This window comes from Bubalus kerabau, chromosome 11 (genome assembly GCF_029407905.1).
Source record: "Bubalus kerabau isolate K-KA32 ecotype Philippines breed swamp buffalo chromosome 11, PCC_UOA_SB_1v2, whole genome shotgun sequence".
Classification (NCBI taxonomy): domain Eukaryota; kingdom Metazoa; phylum Chordata; class Mammalia; order Artiodactyla; family Bovidae; genus Bubalus; species Bubalus kerabau.
Genome location: NC_073634.1, coordinates 104,913,965 through 104,938,535, shown reverse-complemented (window position 1 = coordinate 104,938,535; position 24,571 = coordinate 104,913,965). Strand labels below are relative to the sequence as shown.

At 45.2% G+C, this 24,571-nt stretch overlaps 1 protein-coding gene and 1 long non-coding RNA gene across 5 annotated transcripts in view; both read left to right on the top strand.

Moving 5' to 3' along the window:
- Window positions 1-19,862, top strand: part of LOC129623677 (uncharacterized) — a 30,851-nt gene extending 10,989 nt beyond the window's left edge. Inside the window, exon 3 of the long non-coding RNA XR_008700619.1 lies at window positions 13,943-19,862. This is a non-coding gene — a long non-coding RNA (uncharacterized LOC129623677). The remainder of the gene's footprint in view (window positions 1-13,942) is intronic.
- MED27 (mediator complex subunit 27) overlaps window positions 1-24,571 on the top strand; it is a 219,771-nt gene that overhangs the window by 13,743 nt on the left and 181,457 nt on the right. The window lies entirely within an intron of this gene.

Below are 24,571 nucleotides of genomic sequence, written 5' to 3'. Positions count from 1 at the left end.
TCTCTTTATTGGCTGTGACCTTGGGCAGTTTACTCCTGGTATCTGTCAGATGAGGTTGATGGTAGTCTCCCACTCAGGGCTGTTGTGAAGATCAGGAGCCTAGAATATGCGAGGGTCCAGAAGAGGGCTGACGCGCTAGTGACCATTAGCAGTATCATCGCTGACACCACCACCATCGATTCTCCAGTAGCCTTATTTTACTTACTTTTGTTCTCGAGTCTGCCTTTGCCATCTCCACAGCCCGGATCCAGGTAGCTGCTTGCTTTCTGTAGGACGCAGTGGTGTCTTTATAAGGAAGACATGGTTAGAAAATGGCTCTTCTCTTAGGTAAAAATCTTTGAATAGAAACTTTCAAAGATTTATTAACCATTGGAAGGACTGAAACTGAAGCTCCAATGGTTTGGCCAACTGATGCGAAGAGCCGACTCATTGAAAAATACCTTGATTTTGGGAAAGATTGAGAGCAGGAGGAGAAGAGGGCGACAGAGAATGAGATGGTTAGATGGCCTCACTGGCTCAGTGAACATGAATTTGAGCAAACTCTGGGAGATAGTGAAGGACAAGGGAGCCTGGCGAGCTGCAGTCCCTGGGGTCTCAGAGAGGGACCTGACTTAGCGACTGTGAAGTGTAAGTCACAAAGGTCATTGTAGTCTTACTTGAAATACATATATGGGCTGGCAAAGGAAAATGCCTTATGTGAATTGTAATTCCTTGGTTTAACTATATTACATCATATTTTCAGGGTTTTGTTGTTGTTATTGTGTTTAAATTTGAGTCACTAAAGCATAACTCAGCTCCCAAACCTTCAGAACCAGAGAAGTGATCTTTGGCCTTGATTATCAACAGTGCTCATCTGTCCTCCGGCTTCTGCCGGCTCGTGGCCAAGACATCGGACTGTGTTACTTTCTTTGCCTGTCAGTCGTCCACTCCTTGCCTGCCTGACACTGCTTGCCTGTTTTTGTGTGATAAAATATATATCATCAAAGAGTAGCTTCTCAAAAGGCAGGGGTCCTTCACTTGGTCCGGAATATATGTAGGTCCATTTTTCGGGAGACTAATCCTCAGCTTTCATCAAGATCTTTTCAGGGGTCTGTGGCCCTGAAAGTTCAACAGCCACTGCCACAGAGAAAGAAGTATTACTCTTTTCTTTTAAATTTGTATACAAAGCATTTTATTAATAAAATGTATACCCTTCTTACAATACAACAAATTTTGTAGTGATTGAGCATGCTGTACTTGGTAAAAACGTATCATAGAAAATTCAAGCCAAAACAAATAGTTTAAAAGTCTGCCACACAACCCTTCCTTTGTAACCTACTACCGGTGTGGGTATAAAAAGCAGTCTTGTAACAGACACCCAAATGTCTGTGCTGTGTCAGTCGTGTCGGACTCTTCGTGACCCCGTCGACTGCAGCCCGCCAGGCTCCTCTGTCCAGGGGCTCTTTCAGGCAAGAATTCTGGAGCAGATTGCCATTTCCTTACCAGGGGATCTTCCCAACTCGGGGGTCAAACCCACATCTCCTGCATTGCAGGCAGATTCTTTACTGCTGAGCTATCGGGGAAGCCCTTCCGAATGTCTAGGAGTATTATTATTACTTTAAGTATTTATTTATTTGTTTGCCTGCGCCAGGTCTCAGATGTGACACTCAGGATCTTCAGTCTTTGTTGGGGCGTGCCAGATCTAGTTTCCTGACTAGGGGAACTAGTTTAGTTCCCTGGGCCTGCTGCATTGGGAGCTTGGAGTCTTGGCCACTAGACCACTAGGTAAATCCCTGGAACAGTTTGTTTGAAAATTGAATTTGGAAGCTGAGTGGTGGAGTGTGATTGGTGGGAAAGTGTGGAGGGTTCCCTGTGGAAGCTCCGAAAGGGTGACTCTGATGAAGATTTCAGAGAAGCGTGGCCACTGAGTGGGACTGGGCGGCGGCCCCGTTGGAGGGCAGTGGCAGACCCTGTCCTGTGTGCTCGCTCCCCACCAGCTGCAGAAGACCGCGGTGGCCCGGTGGCCAGTGTGGAATTTGCTTTGTGACGTATCCATAGCTGATGGGCTGACCACATCAGGAGTGGGGCTGTACAGCTTTTCTGCATCTCCCCTCCCGCGCTCCTTCGGCCCAGCTTCTTCAGGCTGTGTCCGTCTGCTGATGGCCCGGGGTTTGCTTTTCTGCCAGACTGTGTGTCGCTGTTACTTCAGCTCATAGCAGGAGCCTGCTTTCTAATTTTGCAGGAATTACCACACCTGGGATGATGTTCCTGCGAGTCAGTTCTTTTATAAGGAAACAGTTTTCATTCATTTGTTAATATTTTTTTCTTCCTTGACTCTCCCCTCCTCCCCTGGCAGTGGAGCTACCTGTCTAGATTGATCCTAGGCTCTGTGGTTTGTTTACTGTGTGACATCGGGCAGGTCCCTTGGTCCATGAGTCTCAGGTTCCACATCTTCAAATGGGAATAATAGCAGTTCTTCCTTTCTTGGGTTATCAGCATTAAGTAAAGAACTTTGCCTAAGGCTCAATAAATGTTAGGTCTTAGGAGTATGCTAATGAAATAGAGTAGCATTGATCCTCACATGTCGATGATAACGTGACTTCTAAGTAAGCGGGTTGGGGGAGAGGAGAGCATACTGGTCACACATCTTTTTGGACAAGCGATCTGGCTTCAGCTGTGTTGCGGGCAAGGCATATTAATGGCTGCTTCCCCTAGGTCTTTGCTTTCCTGAGGATTTATTTCCAACCGTGATGTGTAAATGGCCGTGGGTGTTCAGGCTGTAATGGATCTGGTGTTTAAGGCTTCCACTGTCACGGCTCAGCGGAGCCCTCCTCCCGCCCGCCCCTCCGATTGCCACCCTGGCTTCTCTTCCCCTGGAGCGTGACTGCCTCTCTCCTGCCCCCATCACCTGCCAGCTCTGATCCGGGGGCTGTGAATCCCAGCTCTGGTGCTGCTGCCAGCTTGGCCTTAGGAGAAGCCAGGCGCTGGAGCTTGCCAGCACAATTTGTACTTTGATTAATTTATTTAATCTAACTATCTTGTATCAACCTGCGAGGATAATTACACACAAATTACTGTTTAAACTTGAAGCTTGCCTCCCTTGAACCGAGTCCCACGCTGGTCCAGAGCTCTTCCCTGTAGTCACTGTGGGGTGATTCTGCTCCCTCCTACCCTCCCTGAGATACGAGCCCCTCCCCGAAGTGAGGACTTGAGTTAGAAGCTTTGGGAAAGGAGAAACACTTGCTTAGCTTCTGATCTGGGAGGTTTCGTTTGACTTGTGGAGAGCTGTTCTCTTTGACCCGTGGACGGGAGATTGGTTGCCTTTCTCTCTGATGTCGTGAGGACACCTAGCCCACCGCTGCTGCTTCCTCCTTTCACATCAGCCGGGTTTCCAGATGCGGCTGGACTGGGTTTGTTAGTTCTTTTCAGGGGTGGGAAGGTGGTGTGAGTGGTGAGGGGTGGCGCCTTCACCAAGGGCCTTTGTTTTATTGACAGCGAGCTGCTGTTGATTGTAAGACGCATTGTGAGTTTTTGGACCGCTGAGAACGAGGTCATTTTCAGAGAGCATTTTCAGATGCGTTTTGATTTCAGAAGGTTTTAGAATAAGTGCAGTATGGTATATTGATGATGGAGCTGGTTTCAAAATCCTTAGCTTTTAATACATTTTCACTGAAGTTGTAGAGGTGTGGATCTGGAGGACCAAGATATTTTTGTCAGTGTCCTTCACATGACCTTCTAGTTGCTTAAAAAAAAAGAAAATGGAGTGCACTTTTCCTCTCTGTGCAGTAGGAAGAGGGGACCAGAATCCTCACAATGCACATTATATCATGCATTTTATGTATGACTTTCAAATGATCTCATACGGTCAACATACTGTCATTCAGCCTAATACTAAGGTTTTACTTTCAAATTGGTGGCTAAGTCTCATAAAATACTTAATGTAAAACAAAACCAGGACTGTCACTTTTTGTATTTTTTCCCTTGAGCACAGAATATCCCAGTGTATTTGTTGCCTCACTGGGAGCCAGAGTGGTGAGAACGTCCTCACCGTTGTCAGGGAGGGGCTGAGAAAGGAGTCGGGGGTCATTGGTTATTCGGTGTCTTGAAGAAACAAACTCAGTTCTCTGCCTTCAAGGGGCTTACGAGTCCTAAACTCAGGAGTCTTTTCACTTGGATGAGTAATACTTGGGACCACCTGCTAGAAAATCCCAGATACAGGCAGAATTTTCTAGTCACTAGCTGATTTAGTCTCTGAGAAGTTGAAATTTTGGCCTCCCATTGGCTTTGCCACGTGCTTACATTTTTTCCTGGAGAATATGAAACTCACTGAGGACCCACCGAAGTTATTCCTGACTGACTGAGGCAGAAGGAAGCTGGTGGCGGAAGCTGGAGAATGTCTGAGTGCCCAGCTCTGTGCTCCCTCAGGCTCCTTCATAGCCCTCTGGTGCTGTGCCTATGTCTGGTTCCCCCAGAGAACACTGCTCAGAGCAGACCCCAGCCCAGAGCCCCCTCTGTGATCACATCTGGACCTCCCAGAGGCTAGCACATGAGGCTGGCTGGATGCGGTGGTCCCTACGGGCTTGCTGGTGAGGATGCCAAACCCTGGAGAGGGTCGATGCCTCGCCTGAAACCTGAGGTGGCCCACACTCCTTCTCCCCCCTTGCTCCCCTTAGAGGCCAGTGAGACCTCAACAAGCTCCAGTGCTTGAAATAATCATGCTTAATGGGCTTGTCTGGGGATTGCCACAGGTGATAACAGGCCAACGTTTACTTTTGCCTTCTCTGGGGTTTTTTGGTTTCAAGGAAGAGACACACTTGTGTTCACATATGCAAAAAAGGGGGCATTCGTTGGGTGTTCTATGGAGCCAGTGGGCAGGAAACGCAGTGAGGTCTTCCATGGGGTTGCGCTGAGAAGCAGGAGGGTGTCAGGAACCGGGCAGCGCCTCTGTGGTCTTGGCCCTCCAGGACTCACGGCCCCCGTCCTGCCTCTCTGTGTCTCCATCAGGCATTTCTGTCTGCAGATGCGTGCGCTGGGCCAGGCCAAACAGCTTCAGGGCCTCGAGGTTTGCATCTCCTCAGCTCAGGTGAGTCCAGGGGCTGGGCGAGGCCCCTTCAGTTCCGCTCTCCACCAGGGAACTGGAATCAGCCATCTGTTCTGGTCCAGCGAACATGGCGTGGAGGGGGGTGGCAGCTCTTAGGGGAAGGAGTGGCGCTCAGTCCGTCCAGGGGCCTCCTCTGCACATCACGGGTCCTTGGGTAGCGTGGCGATCCCTTCCTCTCTTTTACTCTTTAAGTCAGGAGGTTGCTTTTCTGACATGGCTCATGCCTGTTGGAAGCTGGTGATGTTTCACCTGGCAGTTCTCCTGTTCGTTCGCCATCTGATGATTTGCCAGGGTGCCCAGCTGATGCGGTGGAGGTTTGCCCCTCCTCTTCCCGGTCAGGATGGCCCTGACGAGGAATCTGTTCAGATGCAGGAAGATTAATCTTTATTTCTCACTGGAGCGGTGTGCGTTGTAGGATTAATAATGAGCTGTAAAAACTGCCAGTATTTGTCCTGCTTAATGAAGTTACTTAATGAAGGCATGAAATAAACAATATGCCATAGTTATTGTGGTGGAAATGGGAGCGAATGTGGTGTCAATTACATTTGCGGGTTAAATTGCAAAGTCAGGGGCGTGACTGGGGCAGCACGGTTAAGCCCCAGGTTCTGTCTGATGCCAGCTTCCAGCTCTGCCTCTCCCTAGCCCTCCCTGGAGTCCCGGGGCAGCCGACTTAGCCCCTCATTACTTCTCGTCTGTGAAGTGGGCCTGACCACAGCAGCTTCCTCATTGGGTGGTTGTGGATTAATACACCTTCAGCACTCAGCATGGCATCTGGCGTATAATAAGGGCTCGATAAATAGCAGTTTATTTTCTGCGAAGAGCAGCAGGACTGTTAGAATTGGTTGTGACAGAGGTCTGACTAAAGTGCGAGCTCTGCCCTCTCTGTGGGTGTAGTGGTCCGGCTGCCCTGGGGACTCCAGCGAGCAGGTGGGTAATGAGGAGACCTCCCTCCGTTGGTCTCGGTCCACACCCCTTCCCTTCCCAACATGTCGTCTTGGAAGCAGGTTAGTGGTGCTGTGAGTGAGTGGAAGGCATCTTAAGGGCAGGTTTCAGTTGTGGTCTGGAGTCTGAATTGACCCACATCTAAATCCTTCTTGATTTAATTGTCTTTGCTGTCCTGTTTGATTGGGTAAATATTAATTTTATCTGGTCATACATGTGGTTTTCAGTGGTCCCAAGTTTAATTACTGTGTTTTGTTAATAAAGTTCTCATAGAAGGTGAGGCAGTTTGTAAAGTACTTTAAAAAGCTCAGTCCTGATATAAAATCAACACACAGAAATCCCTTGCATTCCTATACACTAATAATGAGAAAACAGAAAGAGAAATTAAGGAAACAATTCCATTCACCATTGCAACGGAAAGAATAAAATACTTAGGAATATATCTACCTAAAGAATCTAAAGACCTATATATAGAAAACTATAAAACACTGGTGAAAGAAATCAAAGAGGACACTAACAGATGGAGAAATATACCATGTTCATGGATTGGAAGAATCAATGTAGTGAAAATGAGTATATTACCCAAAGCAATCTATAGATTCAATGCAATCCCTATCAAGCTACCAACAGCATTCTTCACAGAGCTAGAACAAATAATTTCACAATTTGTATGGAAAAACAAAAAACCTCGAATAGCCAAAGCGATCTTGAGAAAGAAGAATGGAACTGGAGGAATCAACCTACCTGACTTCAGGCTCTACAACAAAGCCACAGTTATCAAGACAGTATGGTACTGGCACAAAGACAGAAATATAGATCAATGGAACAAAATAGAAAGCCCAGAGATAAATCCACGCACATATGGACACCTTATCTTCGACAAAGGAGGCAAGAATATACAATGGATTAAAGACAATCTCTTTAACAAGTGGTGCTGGGAACTCTGGTCAACCACTTGTAAAAGAATGAAACTAGAACACTTTCTAACACCATACACAAAAATAAACTCAAAATGGATTAAAGATCTCAACGTAAGACCAGAAACTATAAAACTCCTAGAGGAGAACATAGGCAAAACACTCTCCGACATACATCACAGCAGGATCCTCTATGACCCACCTCCTAGAATATTGGAAATAAAAGCAAAAACAAACAAATGGGACCTAATTAACCTTAAAAGCTTCTGCACATCAAAGGAAACTATTAGCAAGGTGAAAAGACAGCCTTCAGAATGGGAGAAGATAATAGCAAATGAAGCAACTGACAAACAACTAATCTCGAGAATATACAAGCAACTCCTCCAGCTCAACTCCAGAAAAATAAATGACCCAATCAAAAAATGGGCCAAAGAACTAAATAGACATTTCTCCAAAGAAGACATACAGATGGCTAACAAACACATGAAAAGATGCTCAACATCACTCATTATCAGAGAAATGCAAATCAAAACCACTATGAGGTACCACTTCACGCCAGTCAGAATGGCTGCGATCCAAAAGTCTACAAGTAATAAATGCTGGAGAGGGTGTGGAGAAAAGGGAACCCTCTTACACTGTTGGTGGGAATGCAAACTAGTACAGCCACTATGGAGAACAGTGTGGAGATTCCTTAAAAAACTGGAAATAGACATGCCTTATGATCCAGCAATCCCACTGCTGGGCATACACACTGAGAAAACCAGAAGGGAAAGAGACATGAGTACCCCAATGTTCATCGCAGCACTGTTTATAATAGCCAGGACATGGAAGCAACCTAGATGTCCATCAGCAGATGAATGGATAAGAAAGCTGTGGTACATATACACAATGGAGTATCACTCAGCCATTAAAAAGAATACATTTGAATCAGTTCTAATGAGATGGATGAAACTGGAGCCTATTATACAGAGTGAAGTAAGCCAGAAAGAAAAACACCAATACAGTATACTAACGCATATATATGGAATTTAGAAAGATGGTAACAATAACCCTGTGTACGAGACAGCAAAAGAGACACTGATGTATAGAACAGTCTTATGGACTCTGTGGGAGAGGGAGAGGGTGGGAAGATTTGGGAGAATGGCATTGAAACATGTAAAATATCATGTATGAAATGAGTTGCCAGTCCAGGTTCGATGCACGATACTGGATGCTTGGGGCTGGTGCACTGGGACGACCCAGAGGGATGGAATGGGGAGGGAGGAGGGAGGAGGGTTCAGGATGGGGAACACATGTATACCTGTGGCGGATTCATTTTGATATTTGGCAAATCTAATACAGTTATGTTAAGTTTAAAAATAAAATAAAATTTAAAAAAAAAATAAAAAAATAAAAAGCTCAGTCCTGGTTTAGGCCAGCAAACTCACTGGGGTGAGTCTTGGAGCATTATTGTAAAAAGAATTTCCAGTTTTTATAGGTGTGGCTCATGACCTTCCTTCTGCAGTCATTTGTTTGAGGAGATGTTTGAAACATAGCTCTTTTGTTGCTAAGTCGTGTCTGACTCTCTGCAACCCCATGGACTGGAGCCCGCCAGGCTCCTCTGTCCATGGAATTCTCCAGGCAAGAATAAGGGAGTGAGTTGCCATTTCCTTCTCCAGGAGATCTTCCTGACCCAGGGATCGATCCCTGGTCTCTTGCATTGCAGGTGAATTCTTTACCGACTGAGCTACCAGGGAAACATTGATGACAGAAGTGATCTTTCTGCCGAGAATGCTCGGGGCAGCCCCAGCGTGATCATTTAGGAAAGGATTCTTGAGGGCCTCCTGTGCTGGACTGGGTGGGCCCCGGAGGAGACAAGGCCCTGCCTTCATAAGGCTCCCAGTACAGTGAGAGGTGAGCCGGAACACGGATCCACGTGGTACAGAGCAGAGGGTCCTCACCCACCAGAAAGGCACACAGTGCCTCCGAGGGTCTTTTGGAGGAGGTGACCCCGGTCAGTACCGTAAAGAAGACTGTAGAGGAGGGCGTGCTGACCTGCCCCTGAAGTACGTCTGGCCTTTCGACAGGCAGACATGGAGGGTACGGAAGAAGGTAGGAAGAACATTCCAGGTAGAAAGGGCAACGTGAGCAAATGTTTAAAAAATAAAGTGTTCACTAGATTTCCAAACCGGCCAATCTGAAAAAAATGAGATTCCCAAACCACCTTCTTCTTCTCCTATTATTTTTACTTTTGATTACTTGATACCTTTTATTAGCTTTTTCCCTTAATATATATTGGCTTTAAAAAAGAAACTTCGTGATTTCTTTATTTATTGTATATGGGTTTTCTAACAGACGTTGTATTGCAGAGCTGCTGATACGAAAAGCATCACCTGGGAACAGCCCAGGACTCAACCTGGCAGACCCCAGCTTGCACACTTGGTGAACTCCGTATTTGGCTAATGAGGCGCGACTGACTGTTTTGCCTGGAACATAACATACACAGAGGAGAAGAGTAGGAGAAGACGCGGCAGCAGCGTCAGGACTGCAGCACAGGTGTCTCAGGCCTGCGTCCCGGAACCTGGCCGCCTGGGTTCACAGCCCGCTTCTGCTGTTCCCGGGCTGTGTGCCTTCCGCCGCGTTGCTCAGTGTCTGAGCACCTCCACTCTGTATGTAGCACGGGCTCAGTGATGGTGTTCTCCTTGTTGAGTCCTCGTGGGGACTGAGGTGGTGCCTGTGAGTTCCTCCCCACGGGGTTTAACACGTAGGAAGCACTCCCTGGGATGTCCGTGTGTCTGTGTGTGTGTTGTAAGAAGTACGCCTTTTCTTCTAACCCGCCTGCCTCTCCCCCCCACTCCCTCCAACCCCCTTTCTGTATTCAGATCTTTGGTGCGTATCATACAGAGATCGGCACCTCCTGCCTGTGAGCTTCTTTCTTCTTCCTGTGCTGTTCTTTATAGCCAGGCTTCCTACCAGGTTTCTGAGCCATCCTTCTGTGAAATCGTTAAAGGGCTGATTCATAAAGAGCGGGATGGAGCAGTCATTTCACTTGACCTGGAGTGTGGTGTGGAGAATCTCACTGCTCCTGAGTGAGACTGTATTTTGTTATGGAGAGTTTTTTTTTCTTCTCATTGTGTGAGCATTTAAATCTTACCTTTGAAATGTTAGTTCTGCACAGAGTTGTAGGCTTTATGCCGAGAGCCACTGTATTATTCTACAAAAACAGACCCAGTGCATGACTACTAGATAGTCACCGTGTGGAATTAATCTGTTATTATGAAACCTCAAAATAGGGGCCGTTGGCAGATTAAATATCAGCGCTTCTCTAAGATGTTTTGCTTGTGAAGCAGAGGTTTGTAGGCAGATAGCTGGCCCCTTTGAAAGGAAATATACAAGAATATAGTTGTCTCCAGGCCACTCCCTCCTGGAGTCAAGAGATCAGGTACCTGCTGCTGCCAGCTCCCCCCTCCTCGGTCCCTCTGCTGTGTGGGGTCCGTCTGCCCTGTGGCCATCCGTCTCTGCTCATGAGAGCTCTGCGTGCAGCTTGCCTGTATCACGGCCAGGCTGATGCTTGGGTCGGATGGAATAAATCAGAAAGTGAGTGGTAGCCCCGTTATTCTCTCCTGTTGCCCTTTTTCCTGGACCACAGTTTGTTTTGTTTTATGGTTCCCCTTTTGTACGGTTGATCATATGCTGAATGCCCTGTCATGGTTAAGATGCCAAGGGAAAGGGCCTGCTCTGGCCCTTCAGTCTCCTCCATTGCAGTTCTGGCCTCACTGTGGTACGTGACACACTCATTTTTGAATCCAGAGCAGTGCTGGCCAGTAGAACTTTCTGTGATGATGGAAATATTCTCTAGGTTACCCAATATGGTCGTCACTTGTGACCTGTAACTCTTGGCATACAATAGGTATTATTGACATGTAACTTGGAATGTGGCTAGTGTAACTGAAGGACTACATTTTAAATGTTTAAATATTAAATTTCAATTACATGGCCACACGTGGCCAGTGACCACTGTGTTGGATGACATGGATCTGGAGGCTGGACAGAACCTGGGCCACAGCGACCAGTACTGTGACCCCCTTTCTGTTTACTTGCATATTTCCGCAGTCTTGAGTCGGGCTCAGGGGTATGGCAGCAGATCTTGGAGAAACATTGTAGTGGTGGGATGAGACGGAAAGCAGACCCTCAGCTAGTGGGGGCAGTCTCTGACTAAGCCAGGCCCTCTCTTTTCCCCAGCATTGTCAGGTTTTAGAACAAAGTGTAGGTGGCATTTGGGCTAATCCTTCCAGAAATCCATGTCCTAGCTAGCTATAATGCTGTGACTTTCTTTCCCACTCAAGAAGGCTTACTGAAATGCAAATGAGTGGCAGATGTGTTGGGGACAACCTTGAATCTGCTCTGATATGAGTAAATAATTCACAAGCTCCTGTGCTTTAACTGTTACTGGGAACACATTATTTGGGACACACCTCACCATTGATTATACAAATAAAGACTATCATCTTGACACTGGTTGAAAAGGATAGATTGATTAGAGCATTGGCAGCAGGGTGTGTGTGTTGGATGGCGCATGTATGTGGGGCAGTGTGTGTGTGAGTGCATGTATGTATGTGTATGTAGGTTAGACGGAAAAGTGTCTGCCTACAATGCGGGAGACCCAGGTTCGATCCCTAGGTTGGGAAGATCCTCCAGAGAAAGCAGTGGCACCCCACTCCAAGTACTCTTGCCTGGAGAATCCCATGGACAGAGGAGCCTGGTGGGCTGCAGTCCTTGGGGTCACAAAGAGTCGGACACGACTGAGCGACTTCACTGTAAGGCGCGTGTTGAATCAGGGTTCCCTGGACAAGTTATGACTGAGAAACGCTGACTGAGGCCATCACTGTGTCTTTCCAGTTATTTGTCCAGTATGTGCTGAGTGCCTACTCTATGCTGAGATGTCGATATGGTGGTAACAGAAGGCTCAAGGTCCTTGCCATTGTGGAGCTTACGTTCTTGGTAGACGTGTGCATGGGTGTTAGTCGCTCAGTCGCGTCTGACTCTTTGTGATCCCGGGGACTGTAGCCTGCCAGGCTCCTTTGTCTATGGGATTCTCCAGGCGAGAACGCTGGAGTGGATTGCCCTCTCCTTCTCCAGACAACTAAAAAATATAACTGATATCAGGGAGTAAGAAGTACTTTAAAGACACACTAAAGCAGGAGGAAAGTCTGCGGGCAGAGGGGAGAGGAAGGCCTGTGTGAGGTGGGGGAGAGGTCCAGCCTCGGAGTCCGTGAAGGCATTCTGCTCCAGGTGCTGCTGTTGGCACTTTTTAAAAAAAAATTATTTATTTATTAATTTTTGGCTGCGCTGGGTCTTCGTTGCTGCGTATGGGCTCTCTGGTTGTGGTGAGCGGGGGCTACTCTTCATCCCACTGCGCTGACCTTTCATTGCGGTGCTTCTCTTGTGGAAGCCGCAGGCTTAGTTGCCCCATGGCATGTGGATTCATCCTAGACCAGGCATTGAACCTATGTCCTCTGCGTTAGCAGGTGGATTCTTCCCACTGGACCACCAGTGAAGTCCGGCTGTTAGTATCTTCTACTGTCAAGAAAGATCCTTTCTGTCTGTAGCATATATTGACTTAATTAAAAGACGCTTACTCCTTGGAAGGAAAGTTATGACCAACCTAGACAGCGTTTTAAAAAGCAGAGGCATTACTTTGCCAACAAAGATCCGTCTAGTCAAGGCTATGGTTTTTCCAGTAGTCAGGTATGGATGTGAGAGTTGGGCTATAAAGAAAGCTGAGCGCCGAAGAATTGATGCTTTTGAACTGTGGTGTTGGAGAAGACTCTTGAGAGTCCCTTGGACTGCAAGGAGATCCAACCAGTCCATCCTAAATGAGGTCAGTCCTGGATGTTCATTGAAAGGACTGATGCTGAAGTTGAAACTCCAATACTTGGGCCACCTGATGTGAAGAACTGACTCATTGGAAAAGACCCTGATGATGGGAAGGATTGAAGGCGGGAGGAGAAGGGGACAACAGAGGATGAGATGGTTGGATGGCATCACTGACTCAATGGACATGAGTTTGAGTAAACTCCATGAGTTGGTGATGGACAGGGAGGCTTGGAGTGCTGCACTCCATGGGGTTGCAAAGAGTTGGACACAACGGAGCGACCGAAGTGAACTGAGTGTTCTTTTCCCCGTGACTATAGCAGGGCCTGGACCCTGTCTCTTACAGTGACTTGTTGGACATCTTTAGCCAAAATCAGGCTGTGAGTTGCCACCCCGTGGCCTGCCTTCTCCCCTTCCGGTTGCAGTGATGTGCTCGGTGGTGGTCTTCTTGGCAGCTTCCGCCCTCCTTAGCCTGGCGTTCAGACCGCAGCCCGCCCGGCTGCCTCTCCCCTCTGACACCCTGTGTGCATCCTGTAGTCAGAGTATCCCATCTTCTGTCAGCTCGTATTTTCCAGATTTCCCTCTTGCTGATGTTGGGCCTCTTCTGAAGCGTCCTTTTCTCCTCAGTCCTTCCCAGATCCTCGCTGGCCCTGAAGACCCACCTGCCCTCACTTCCTGTGGACACGTGCCACGTCACCTGCTTGTGACCTTCTCTCCTGATTCGTAGTTAAGTGCTGCTTATGTGACATCACAAGAATGTCCTAGTGTTTCTTGAGCTGGTGATAAGTATGATCAGGCCTGTTCTACAGTGTAAGAAACATTTCATTCCTCCAGTTCCTTGGGCTTGAACCCAGGGACTCTTTGTGGTGTTAGGTTTAAGAGAAAGGGATAACTTTATTTTAAAATCGTGTAATGCCTCTGTGTACACACATTCCAATTCTGTTTTTTTTAAAGAAATGTCACCTCTCCTTGTCCTCTTTGGACTGCCTCCATCTCTTCCTGGCGGTGCTCTCACTTTGCTGCTTTTCCTGAGGCTTCGGTGTGTGCTTAGGGTGACGTGGGGTTCTGGGAACCAGCCTTGTTGGCAGCTGGTGGAGCAGAAGTTCAGAATCAGCTGCTGAGTGCTTGAATTGCTGTGTTTCTTTCTCAGGCTTTCTGATCATAAGGTCCTGTCCAAGTCTCCACGTTCTTTGATGGTATTTTCCTGGTTGAGCCTACCTGGTTCTCTGTGGAGCGTTGGACCAGATCTTGCCAACTTGCCACGAGAAGTGCAGGAGCAGTGAACCATTGGCGTGAGTGGCCTTCCAGCCCCTCACACAGGGGCTCTCCCCACGGGACTCTAGAATCACCTTTTGGCTGCTATTCTGGCCCCGAAGAAGAGCACGTGCACACAGAATCTCGTCTCAGGAATATTGAACTTTTTCCTTGATTTTTCCCACAGTCTGCAGAGCCTGATTTAGGGCCGCATCAGGATTAAGTAAGATTACCAGCATCTTCTCTCCGTGTCTCCTGTGTATCTTGTATGAATGTGTCCTAATAACTATTGATATCAAGTTCATCCCTCAAGAAACCAAGCCGACCTTTAGTACCCTGCTGAGGTTGCAGTTTTATGATGTGTTTTCCTTGCAAGTAAAATCAATTGAGATAAATCTCAGTAGCTTTTTCTGCACAATGAGCTGGTGAGGCCCTGCTGCCATGGTGGGTCCCCCTCTACAGGGCGCGCTCCCAGGTCCCACGCAAGGTTTTGTCTCACCAAAATTGACTGTTGATCTGCTCCTCTTGAAGGTCATGCTTAATCACATTTCAGGGAGACCGAAGAAGATACCAAATTGCCCAGGTACCAGAGTTGACTCTGCTGTCCTTTGGTGCTGTTTGCTTTTAGCGCACATCTCTAATTAACTAGGCAGTCACACCAGCGCTTAAAGGGCAGAAACCCATTGTGCATGTTGTACCCGGAAAATTAGTCACAGTGAGTTGTGCTGTGGTTTCAGAATGGTCTGTTTTTCTCCTGGACATTGTAACGCCAGTGGACGAGACCCCAGCATGCTGCCAATCCCTGCTCCCCACCCCCGTAACCAGGGTGTCGGTTGAAGGACAGAGCTCGGTCACAGAGTGGCCTGGCTTATCCGTGTGGTTGATGGGCCAGGCTGACAGGCCCGGAGGGTTCTGCTGTTAGCCTTTCATGCTAAGCCTGAAACGGTAGAACAGATGGAGGGGAAGGGGCCTCCTTGACGGTTTGGGAAGGTGGGGACCTTTAAGTTAGGAGGAATCAAAAGAACAGTTTAGTCATTAGTGGCGTCTGTGTGACAGCTTGACATTCTGTAATTGTCCATGGAGACCAGGCTGCTTTGGAATGGTGTTCTTGCAAATGTGTCCTATTAAAATTTTTTTCCTAATAAGGAGGACTGGTCTGATTTGAGTAGTTCTGAGTAATTTCACATTACTTATTAGCCATCAGCAGTAGGAATGTTTTTCCTTGCCAAGTGTTTGACTGGAGGGCTAGAAACAAGAGTAATTGAGATTCCTGCATTCAAGAAACATTTTTTTCATTCTCAAGAGAAAATTTTTGATTGGAAAATCTGTAACATGACTTAGTATCTTGAGAGATAATGTTGAGAGTGCAGGATAGGGAACGTTTTGGAGGAGGCAGGAAGTAGTTACTATTTTCAAAGTAACATGCGCTTATTACCCCAGTCTGAAAAACAGAAGCCGAAAGAAGAAAAAGTCATCCGTAATCCCTACTTAGTTTAGCACCGTTAACACTGTAATATTCTTTTCTTTTCGTCTTTTTTTTCTAGGTTAATGCTTTTGTGTTTAGCTTTGTTGTGTTCATTCTTTATATATAATCAAAGCTACCCTCACCCCCACTTCCCATTATGTCCCAAGAATTTTTAATGGTATTGTTACATTATCAATGATAATGTTATAATGATATTTTATGTCCATAGTTCTTTAGGCACTCTGTCTGCCATATCTAATTCTTTGAATCTATTCATCACCTCCATTGTATAATCATAAGGGATTTGATTTAGGTCATACCTGAATGGTCTAGTTGTTTTCGCTACTTTCTTCATTTAAAGCCCAGGTTTTGCAATAAGGAGTTCATGATCTGAGCCACAGTCAGCTCCAGGTCTTGTTTTTGCTGACTGTATAGATTGTCTCCATCTTCCACTACAAAGAGTGTAATCCATCTGATTTCAGTATTGACCATCTGGTGGTGTCCATGTGTAGAGTCGTCTCTTGTGTTGTTGGAAGAAGGTGTTTGTTATCACCAGTGTGTTTTCTTGATAAAACTCTGTTAGCCTGTGCCCTGCTTCATTTTGTACTCCCAAGATCAAACGTGCCTCTTACTCCAGGTATCTCTTGACCTGCTTTGCGTTCCAGTCGTCTATGATGAAAAGAACATCTTTTTTTTGGTGTTAGTTCTAGAAGGTCTTGGAGGTTTTCATCAAACCATTCAACTTCAGCTTCTTGGCATTGGTGGTTGGGGCATAGACTTGGATTACTGTGATGTTGAATGGTTTGCCTTGGAAATGAACCCAGATCGTTCTGTCATTTTTGAGGTCTGTCATTTTCAAGTACTGAATTTCAGACTCTTGTTGATTATGAGGGCTACTCCTTTTCTTCTAAGGCATTCTTGCCCACAGTAGTAGATACAGTGATCTGAGGAGGCTGTGCAAATAGCTGAGAAAAGAGATGCGAAAGGCAAAGGAGAAAGGGAAAGATACACCAACTTAAGGCAGAGTTCCAGAGAACAGCAAGGAGCGATAAGAAAGACTTCTTAAGTGAACAATGCAAAGAAATAGAGGAAAACAATAGAATGGGAAAGACTAGAGATCTCTTCAAGAAAATTAGAGATACCAAGGGGACATTTCATGCAAAGATGGGCACAATAAAGGACAGAAGCGGTATGGACCTAACAGAAGCAGAAGATATTAAGAAGAGGTGGCAAGAATACACAGGAGAACCATACAAAAAAGGTCTTAATCACCCAGATAACCATGATGGTGTGGTCACTTACTTAGAGCTAGACCTTCTGTATTGTGAAGTCAGTTGTACCCTAAGAAGCATTACTACAAACAAAGCTAGTGGAGCTGATGGAATTCCAAAGTATTTAAAATCGTAAAAGGTAATGCTGTAAAAGTGCTGTACTGAATATGTCAGCAAATTCTGAAAGCTCAGCAGTGGCCACAAGACTGAAAAAGTCGGTTTTCTTTCTTTTAAATATTTATTTATTTATTTATTTGGATGCCTTGGGTCTTGGTGGTGGCAAGCAGGATCTTTGATCTTTGTTGTGGCATGTGAAATCTTTAGTTGTAGCATTCAAGCTCTTAGTTACAGCATGTGGGATATAGTTCCCTGGCCAGGAATTGAATTTTGGCCCCCTGCATTGGGAGCACAGAGTCTTAGCCACAGGACCACCAGGAAAATCCCTGGAAAAGTTCAGTTTTCATTCTAGTCCCAAGAAAGGCAATGCCAAAGGTTGCTCAAACTACTGTACAGTTCCACTGATTTCACATGCCAGCAAGGTAATGCTCAAAATCCTTCAAGCTAGGCTTCAATAGTACGGGAACCGAGGACTTCCAGATGTACAAGCTGGATTTAGAAAAGGTAGAGGAACTAGAGATCAGATTGCCAACATCCATTGGATCATAGAAAAAGCAAGAGAGTTCCAGAAAAACATTTGCTTCTGAAGCCTTTGACTGGGTGGATCACAACAAACTGGAAATTCTTCAAGATATGGGAATTCCAGGCCACCTGACCTACCTCCTGAGAAACACCTGTATGCAGGTCAAGAAGCAACAGTTAGAAGCAGACACGGAACGACGGACTGGTTCCAAATCAGGAAAGGAGTACGTCAAGGCTGTATATTGTCACCCTGCTTGTTTAACTTATATACAGAATACATTATGTGAAGTGCTGGGCTGGATGAATCACAAACTAGAATCAAGATTGCTGGGAGGAATATCAGCAACTTCAGATATGTACATGATAACACTCTAATGGCAGAAAGCAAAGAGGAACCAAAGAGCCTATTGATACAGGTGGAAGAGGAGAGTGAAAAAGCTGGTTTAAAACTCAACATTCAGAAAACCTAAGATCATGGCATCCGGTCCCATTATTTCATGGCAAACAGATGGGGAAAAAGTGGAAACAGTGACAGATTTTATTTTTTTGGGCTCCAAAATTACTGCAGACAATGACTGCAGCCATGAAATTAAAAGATGCTTGCTCCTTGTAAGAAAAGCTATGAACAACCTAGGCAGCATATTAAAAAGCAGAGACATTACTTTGCTGACAAAGGTCCATCTAGTCAAAGCTATGGTTTTTCCAGTAGTCATTCATGTATGGATGTGAGAGTTGGACCATGAAGAAGGCTGAGTGCTGAAAATGGATGCTTTCTAAGTGCAGTGCTGGAGAAGACTCTTGAGAGTCCCTTGGACAGCAGGGAAATCAAACCAGTCAATACTAAAGGAGGTCAACCCTGACTGTTCATTGGAAAGACTGATGCTGAAGCTGAAGCGCCGATACTTTGGCCAACTGATGCAAAGGGCCAACTCATTGGAAAAGACTATGATGCTGGGAAAGATTGAAGGCAGGAGAAGGGGCTGACAGAAGATGAGATGGTTGGATGGCGTGACGGACTCCAATGGACATGAATTTGAGCAAACTCCGGGGGACAGGGAAGGGCAGGGAAGCCAGTGGTGCTGCACTCCGTGGGGTTGCAGGGTCTGAGCGACTTAGTCTCTGAGCGCTGACCGTGTTGTTATGTAGCGTTCTGAAAATTTAAATTCTAGTAACTGTGTAATACTCTGCTCAGGGCCTGTGCCATACTTTGCTATAGTATTTCCCTGTTAGCTTGGACATTTAGTTTACCACTGTTACAAATAGTGATGGAATAAAGATCTTTGAGCACAGAGTTTTGTCTTTGCTTAGAAGTCCTTTCTAAGGCTAGAGCCCTAGAAGTAGAATTATTGGGGCAAAGGGTAGTGATTTTTTCCCCCCCAAGGATTTGGACAGGCTTTATTATAAAACCATAGGTTACCAGTTGAACTACTGCAAAGGTGCCATGTGGTCTAAGATGTGTGTGTGTGTGTTTCTGTTTTTTGCTTCTAAAATTCCATTTAGCTCTTCCTTGTATCTTTCTTTGCTGAGACTTTCTGTGTTTCTGTTCAAAAGTGGTTACTCTTACTTGTTGGAGCATTTTTATGATAGCCATTTAATGCCGTTATTAGAAAATTCCAACATCAGTGTACATGTACACTGTTTACATTGGTATGTTTACATTATGTTACATTGGTATGTTTACATTACCTATTTGAATTGAAATTTTCCTTATCATTTACATGCCAAGTAATGTTGGCTTGTATTCTAGACATTCTGTTATTATGAGGAAAACTCTGTTTAAATTCTGTGGAGAATGTGGATATTTTTCTTTTCAGCAAACCGTCAACCCTGTTGTTTTAGGCTGCAGGTTCAGATCAGCCTTCTGAGTTGTGGTTTTGTTGTGTTGTTTTCAAAGCCTTTGCATGACTCTTCTCATCTGTCTCGTGCTCATGCCATTCGTATTGGTGATTTGATGATCATCTATCCCATAGGCAAGTTGTTGAGAATGTGCATGATGCTTTCTAGGGGCAAACCTGTGCTTGTGCTGGAGTTAATAAACAACTTTAGGAGTTTGCTTCTCCAAGCACATCTTTTTCTGTGATCTTATACGCTCTGTTTCTCTGGGCCTCTCCTTTTCGGTCCTTGGCTAGAAAGCTGGGGCCTTACTTACACCGCTGTGCTGTGTACTTCTCCCGGTTGCCTTTGGGATGAAATAGTGGGAGGGCGGAGAGAGAATTAAAGGATTGGAGCATGTTCCTCCACTCCTTCAGGTCCATAGCGCTTCAGATTGGAAAGGAAGTTCCCCACACCCTCATAACTTCTGGCCCTTTTGGGTTGCCCTTGTGAGAAACACGCTCACCAGCCCAAACTCAAAAAATGGAGACGCCAAGTGCAGCGGGAGGTGAGGCTTTCGTGACAGGCTTGTGAGATCAGCTGTCTGCTGGGCAGGCAGACCTTCAGTCCACACGGCAGCAGGTTATCCCTGGCACGCAAGTCTTTCCCCCAGTTCCTCGTTGGCTGAGTGCTGTGGGGGGAACGGTCTTCCCGGATGTCGCCTCCCTCTTCATGGCTGGCCCCTCCCTGCCACCCTGTGTCCTCCTTTCCCGCGCACCCATTCCTGATCTTAAGGTGTGAAATCACTAATAGGATGAACCCACGCAAAACCCTAATCCAGTTCCTATGTTTAAATTCACCAGTGGAATGAACCCGTGTGAAAATCCTAGGCATCTCGCCCTCCCATTGTCTGCCCAGTTTTGTAATCCTCAGCGGCCATTGGCTATTACATCAGCAAGCTGTCCCTCAGAGCTCCTGTTGTTGAAAATGGACCACTCTTGAATTTGCTTGTTATACCACTGCAGCTACCAATGCTGTTGTCACTGGCCCTGCTACAGTTGCAGAGGAACTGGGACGGGAGAGAAGGGAAAGGTCCAACAGGGGACGATTTTGCCCACTGTCTGAACTGGGTGACCCTTTCCTGACTCATTGAGCATAGACGGACAACTTTTCTGGATGTCTTAGTCTTCGCTGACGCATGCTTCCGGTTTTGGGCAGCATTGACTTCAGGCTGAGGATGTTGGAGAATAAACGGATAGTTCCCTCATCGCTGGTTCAGTGGTGCTTTGCATTCTGGTCTTCCTCCTTAATTCATCTGCTGCTGTCCACCTCTCAGAATCCTCAGATCATAGCCCCTTACATGCTGTCTGCGTTTTGTAGCTGCTGTCAGCGGAGAGGCAGAGTGGAAGATGCTCACTTTTACCTGGGTCTGATGTGTGATTTGGACTTTTAGAAACACCCTTGCTACATATTACCAAATGGCTTTCCAAAATGACTGTCAGTTCAGTTCAGGTGCTCAGTCGTGTCCAACTCTTTGCGAGCCCATGAATCACAGCACACCAGGCCTCCCTGTCCATCACCAACTCCTGGAGTTCACTCAGACTCACGTCCATCGAGTCAGTGATGCCATCCAGCCATCTCATCCTCTGTCGTCCCCTTCTCCTCCTGCCCCCAATCCCTCCCAGCATCAGGGTCTTTTCCAATAAGTCAACTCTTTGCATGAGCTGGCCAAAGTATTGGAGTTTCAGCTTTAGCATCAGTCCTTCCAATGGACACCCAGGACCTATCTCCTTTAGAGTGGAGTGGTTGGATCTCCTTGCAGTCCAAGGGACTCTGTAGAGTCTTCTCCAACACCACAGTTCAGAAGCATCAGTTCTTGGGCGCTAAGCTTTCTTCACAGTCCAACTCTCACATTCTTACATGACCACTGGAAAAACCATAGCCTTGACTAGACGGACCTTTGTTGGCAAAGTAATGTCTCTGTTTTTCAATATGCTATCTAGGTTGGTCATAACTTTCCTTCCAAGGAGTAAGCGTCTTTTAATTTCATGCCTGCAGTCACCATCTGCAGTGATTTTGGAGCCCCCCCAAAATAAAGTCTGACACTGTTTCCCCGTCTATTTCCCATGAAGTGATGGGACCAGATGCCATGATCTTCGTTTTCTGAATATTGATCTTTAAGCCAACTTTTTCACTCTCTTCTTTCACCTTCATCAAGAGGCTCTTTAGTTCCTCTTCACTTTCTGCCATAAGGGTGGTGTCATCTGCACATCTGAGCTTATTGATATTTCTCCTGGCAATTTTGATTCCAGCTTGTGGTTCTTCTAGCTCAGCATTTCTCATCATGTACTCTGCATATAACTTAAATAAGCAGGTGACAATATACAGCCTTGACGTACTCCTTTTCCTATTTGGAACCAGTCTGTTGTTCCATGTCCAGTTCTAACTGTTGCTTCCTGACCTGCATATAGGTTTCTCAAGAGGCTGGTCAGGTGGTCTGGTATGCCCATCTCTTTCGGAATTTTCCACAGTTTGTGGTGGTGATCCACACAGTCAAAGGCTTTGGCATAGTCAATAAAGCAGAAATGGATATTTTTCTGGAAGTCTCTTGCTTTTTCAGTGATCCAGCAGATTCTGGCAGTTTGATCTCTGGTTCCTCTGGTTTTTCAAAAACCAGCTTGAACATCTGGAAGTTCACAGTTCATGTATTGCTGAAGCCTGGCTTGGAGAATTTTGACCATTACTTTACTAGCGTGTGAGATGAGTGCAATTGTGCAGTAGTCTGAGCATTCTTTGGCATTGCCTTTCTTTGGGATTGGAATGTAAACTGACCTTTTCCAGTCCTGTGGGCACTGCTGAGTTTTCCAAATTTGCTGGCATATTGAGTGCAGCACTTTCACAGCATCATCTTTCAGGATTTGAAATAGCTCAACTGGAATTCATCACCTCCACTAGCTTTGTTCGTAGTGATGCTTCCTAAGGCCCACTTGACTTCACATTCCAGGATGTCTGGCTCTAGGTGAGTGATCACACCATCGTGATTATCTTGGTCGTGAAGATCTTTTTTGTACCGTTCTTTAGTGTATTCTTGCCACCTCTTCTTAATATCTTCTGCTTCTGTTAGGTCCATACCATTTCTGTCCTTTATCGAGCCCATCTTTGCATGAAATGTTCCCTTGGTATCTCTAATTTTCTTGAAGAGATCTCTAGTCTTTCCCGTTCTGTTGTTTTCCTCTTATTTCTTTGCACTGATCACTGAGGAAGGCTTTCTTATCTCTCCTTCGTATTCTTTGGAACTCTGCATTCAGATGCTTATATCTTTCCTTTTCTCCTTTGCTTTTCGCTTCTCTTCTTTTCACAGCTATTTGTAAGGCCTCCCCAGACGGGCATTTTGCTTTTTTGCATTTCTTTTCCATGGGGATGGTCTTGATCCCTGTCTCCTGTACAGTGTCACGAACCTCAGTCCATAGTTCATCAGGCACTGTATCAGATCTAGTCCCTTAAATCTATTTCTCAGTTCCACTGTATAATCATAAGGGATTTGATTTAGGTCATACCTGAATGGTCTAGTGGTTCTCCCTACTTTCTTCAATTTCAGTCTGAATTTGGCAATAAGGAGTTCAAGATCTGAACCAGAGTCAGCTCCCAGTCTTGTTTTTGCTAACTGTATAGAGTTTCTCCATCTTCGGCTGCAAAGAATATAATCAGTCTGATTTTGGTGTTGACCATGTGGTGATGTCCATGTGTAGAGTCTTCTCTTGTGTTGTTGGAAGAGGGTGTTTGCTATGACCAGTGCGTTCTCTTGGCAAAACTCTATTAGCCTTTGCCCTGCTTAATTCTGTGTTCCAAAGCCAAATTTGCCTGTTACCCCAGGTGTTTCTTGACTTCCTAAAATGACTATACCATGTTACACTGCGTGACAATATCTGTTAACCTATTTCAGTGTGTGAAAAGATGAATACTGGAAAAAATTGTCAAAATAAGACAAACGTATTCCCATGTTGACTTAGTTGATAGATGAACTACAACAGCTTATTGTGTTCCTTTATCTCCTTAATTAGTAGTGCGATTGAATGTTCACCTTTATATTTCTTTCTTAGGTGTAGTTCTTGTCTTCTCCTCATTTGTCAGTTCAGATCATTGCCTATTAATTTGTTAAGTTTTAGACATATATGTTTGTTTGTATCAGGATCAGGTTTGGCTGTAAATACCATAGTCCTTTCAGAATAGTCCAAGGTTGGTATGGAGCTCTGTATTGTCAGGGACCAAGGTTCCACTTACGTTACTGCTTTGCCATGTGTAGTCTTCATGTCTAAGTTGTCTGGTATGGCTGCTGGCGTTCCAGCCATCTCATTCTCTTTCCTAGCAGGTTTCCTGGAACCTGGCAAAACGTTTTTGTTTGTTGGTCAGAACTTTGACACTTGGTTATACCTAGCTGTAAGTCTTGTTGAGAAATAGTTTTTTGGCTGGGCAGCAACAGGTCCTGTTTAAAAGCTTGAGCTTCTGTTTCTAAGAAAGTAAAGGAGAATGGATGTTGGACCAGCAGTTAGAGGTGGCTGTAAAACAAACATAGAGCTCTGAAAAGTAAATAAATGGCGAGGGCGGGGTCCTGCCCACCCGTTCCCCCTGCCACTCAGATATAACCTTTTTTGTTTGTTTGTTTATAACCATTATTAACAGCTTGATGAACAGTTCTTTAGGACCTTTGTGTGTGTGTGTAATAGAAAAAACAAAAAACCAAATATAGATCTAATTAAACATCTTATAATTCTCTTTCATTCAGTAATATACAGATCATATGTATGAACACCAAACATTTGCTATTCCACTGTACAGATATAGCCTCTATATTTTACTTTTTCCTGTTGATGGACAGATTGCCTAGTTATTTCATACTTAAAAATTATGCAGCAGGGAATATTCTTAAACATGTATCTTGGCATACTTTATGCAAATATTTTTCATTGTTTTTCTTTAACACTATTAATATTAAGCTTTTTTGTTTTTGCATATATCTTCCCAAATTGTTGTTTGCCTTAGATTTTGTTATGTTTTCTTTTTTTAACCAACAGAGGTATTTATTTAGTCAAATCTGTTGATCTTTTTCTCTTTTGTCTTGTGTTTCTTTTAAATGAAGAAAGTAGTTGTGAAATGGTCATATCTTTTTTCTCCCATGTTTTTCTGTGACTTGATTCCATACTTTTAACTCTAATCAACCTAGAATTATTTTCAGTGTATGATGTGAGATAATACTTTTGATTAGAACCTTTCCCTGTGTTTAATGCATGTCTACTGAATTAAATAAATTTTATTTTTGCCTTGTTAATGGCATGCTCCT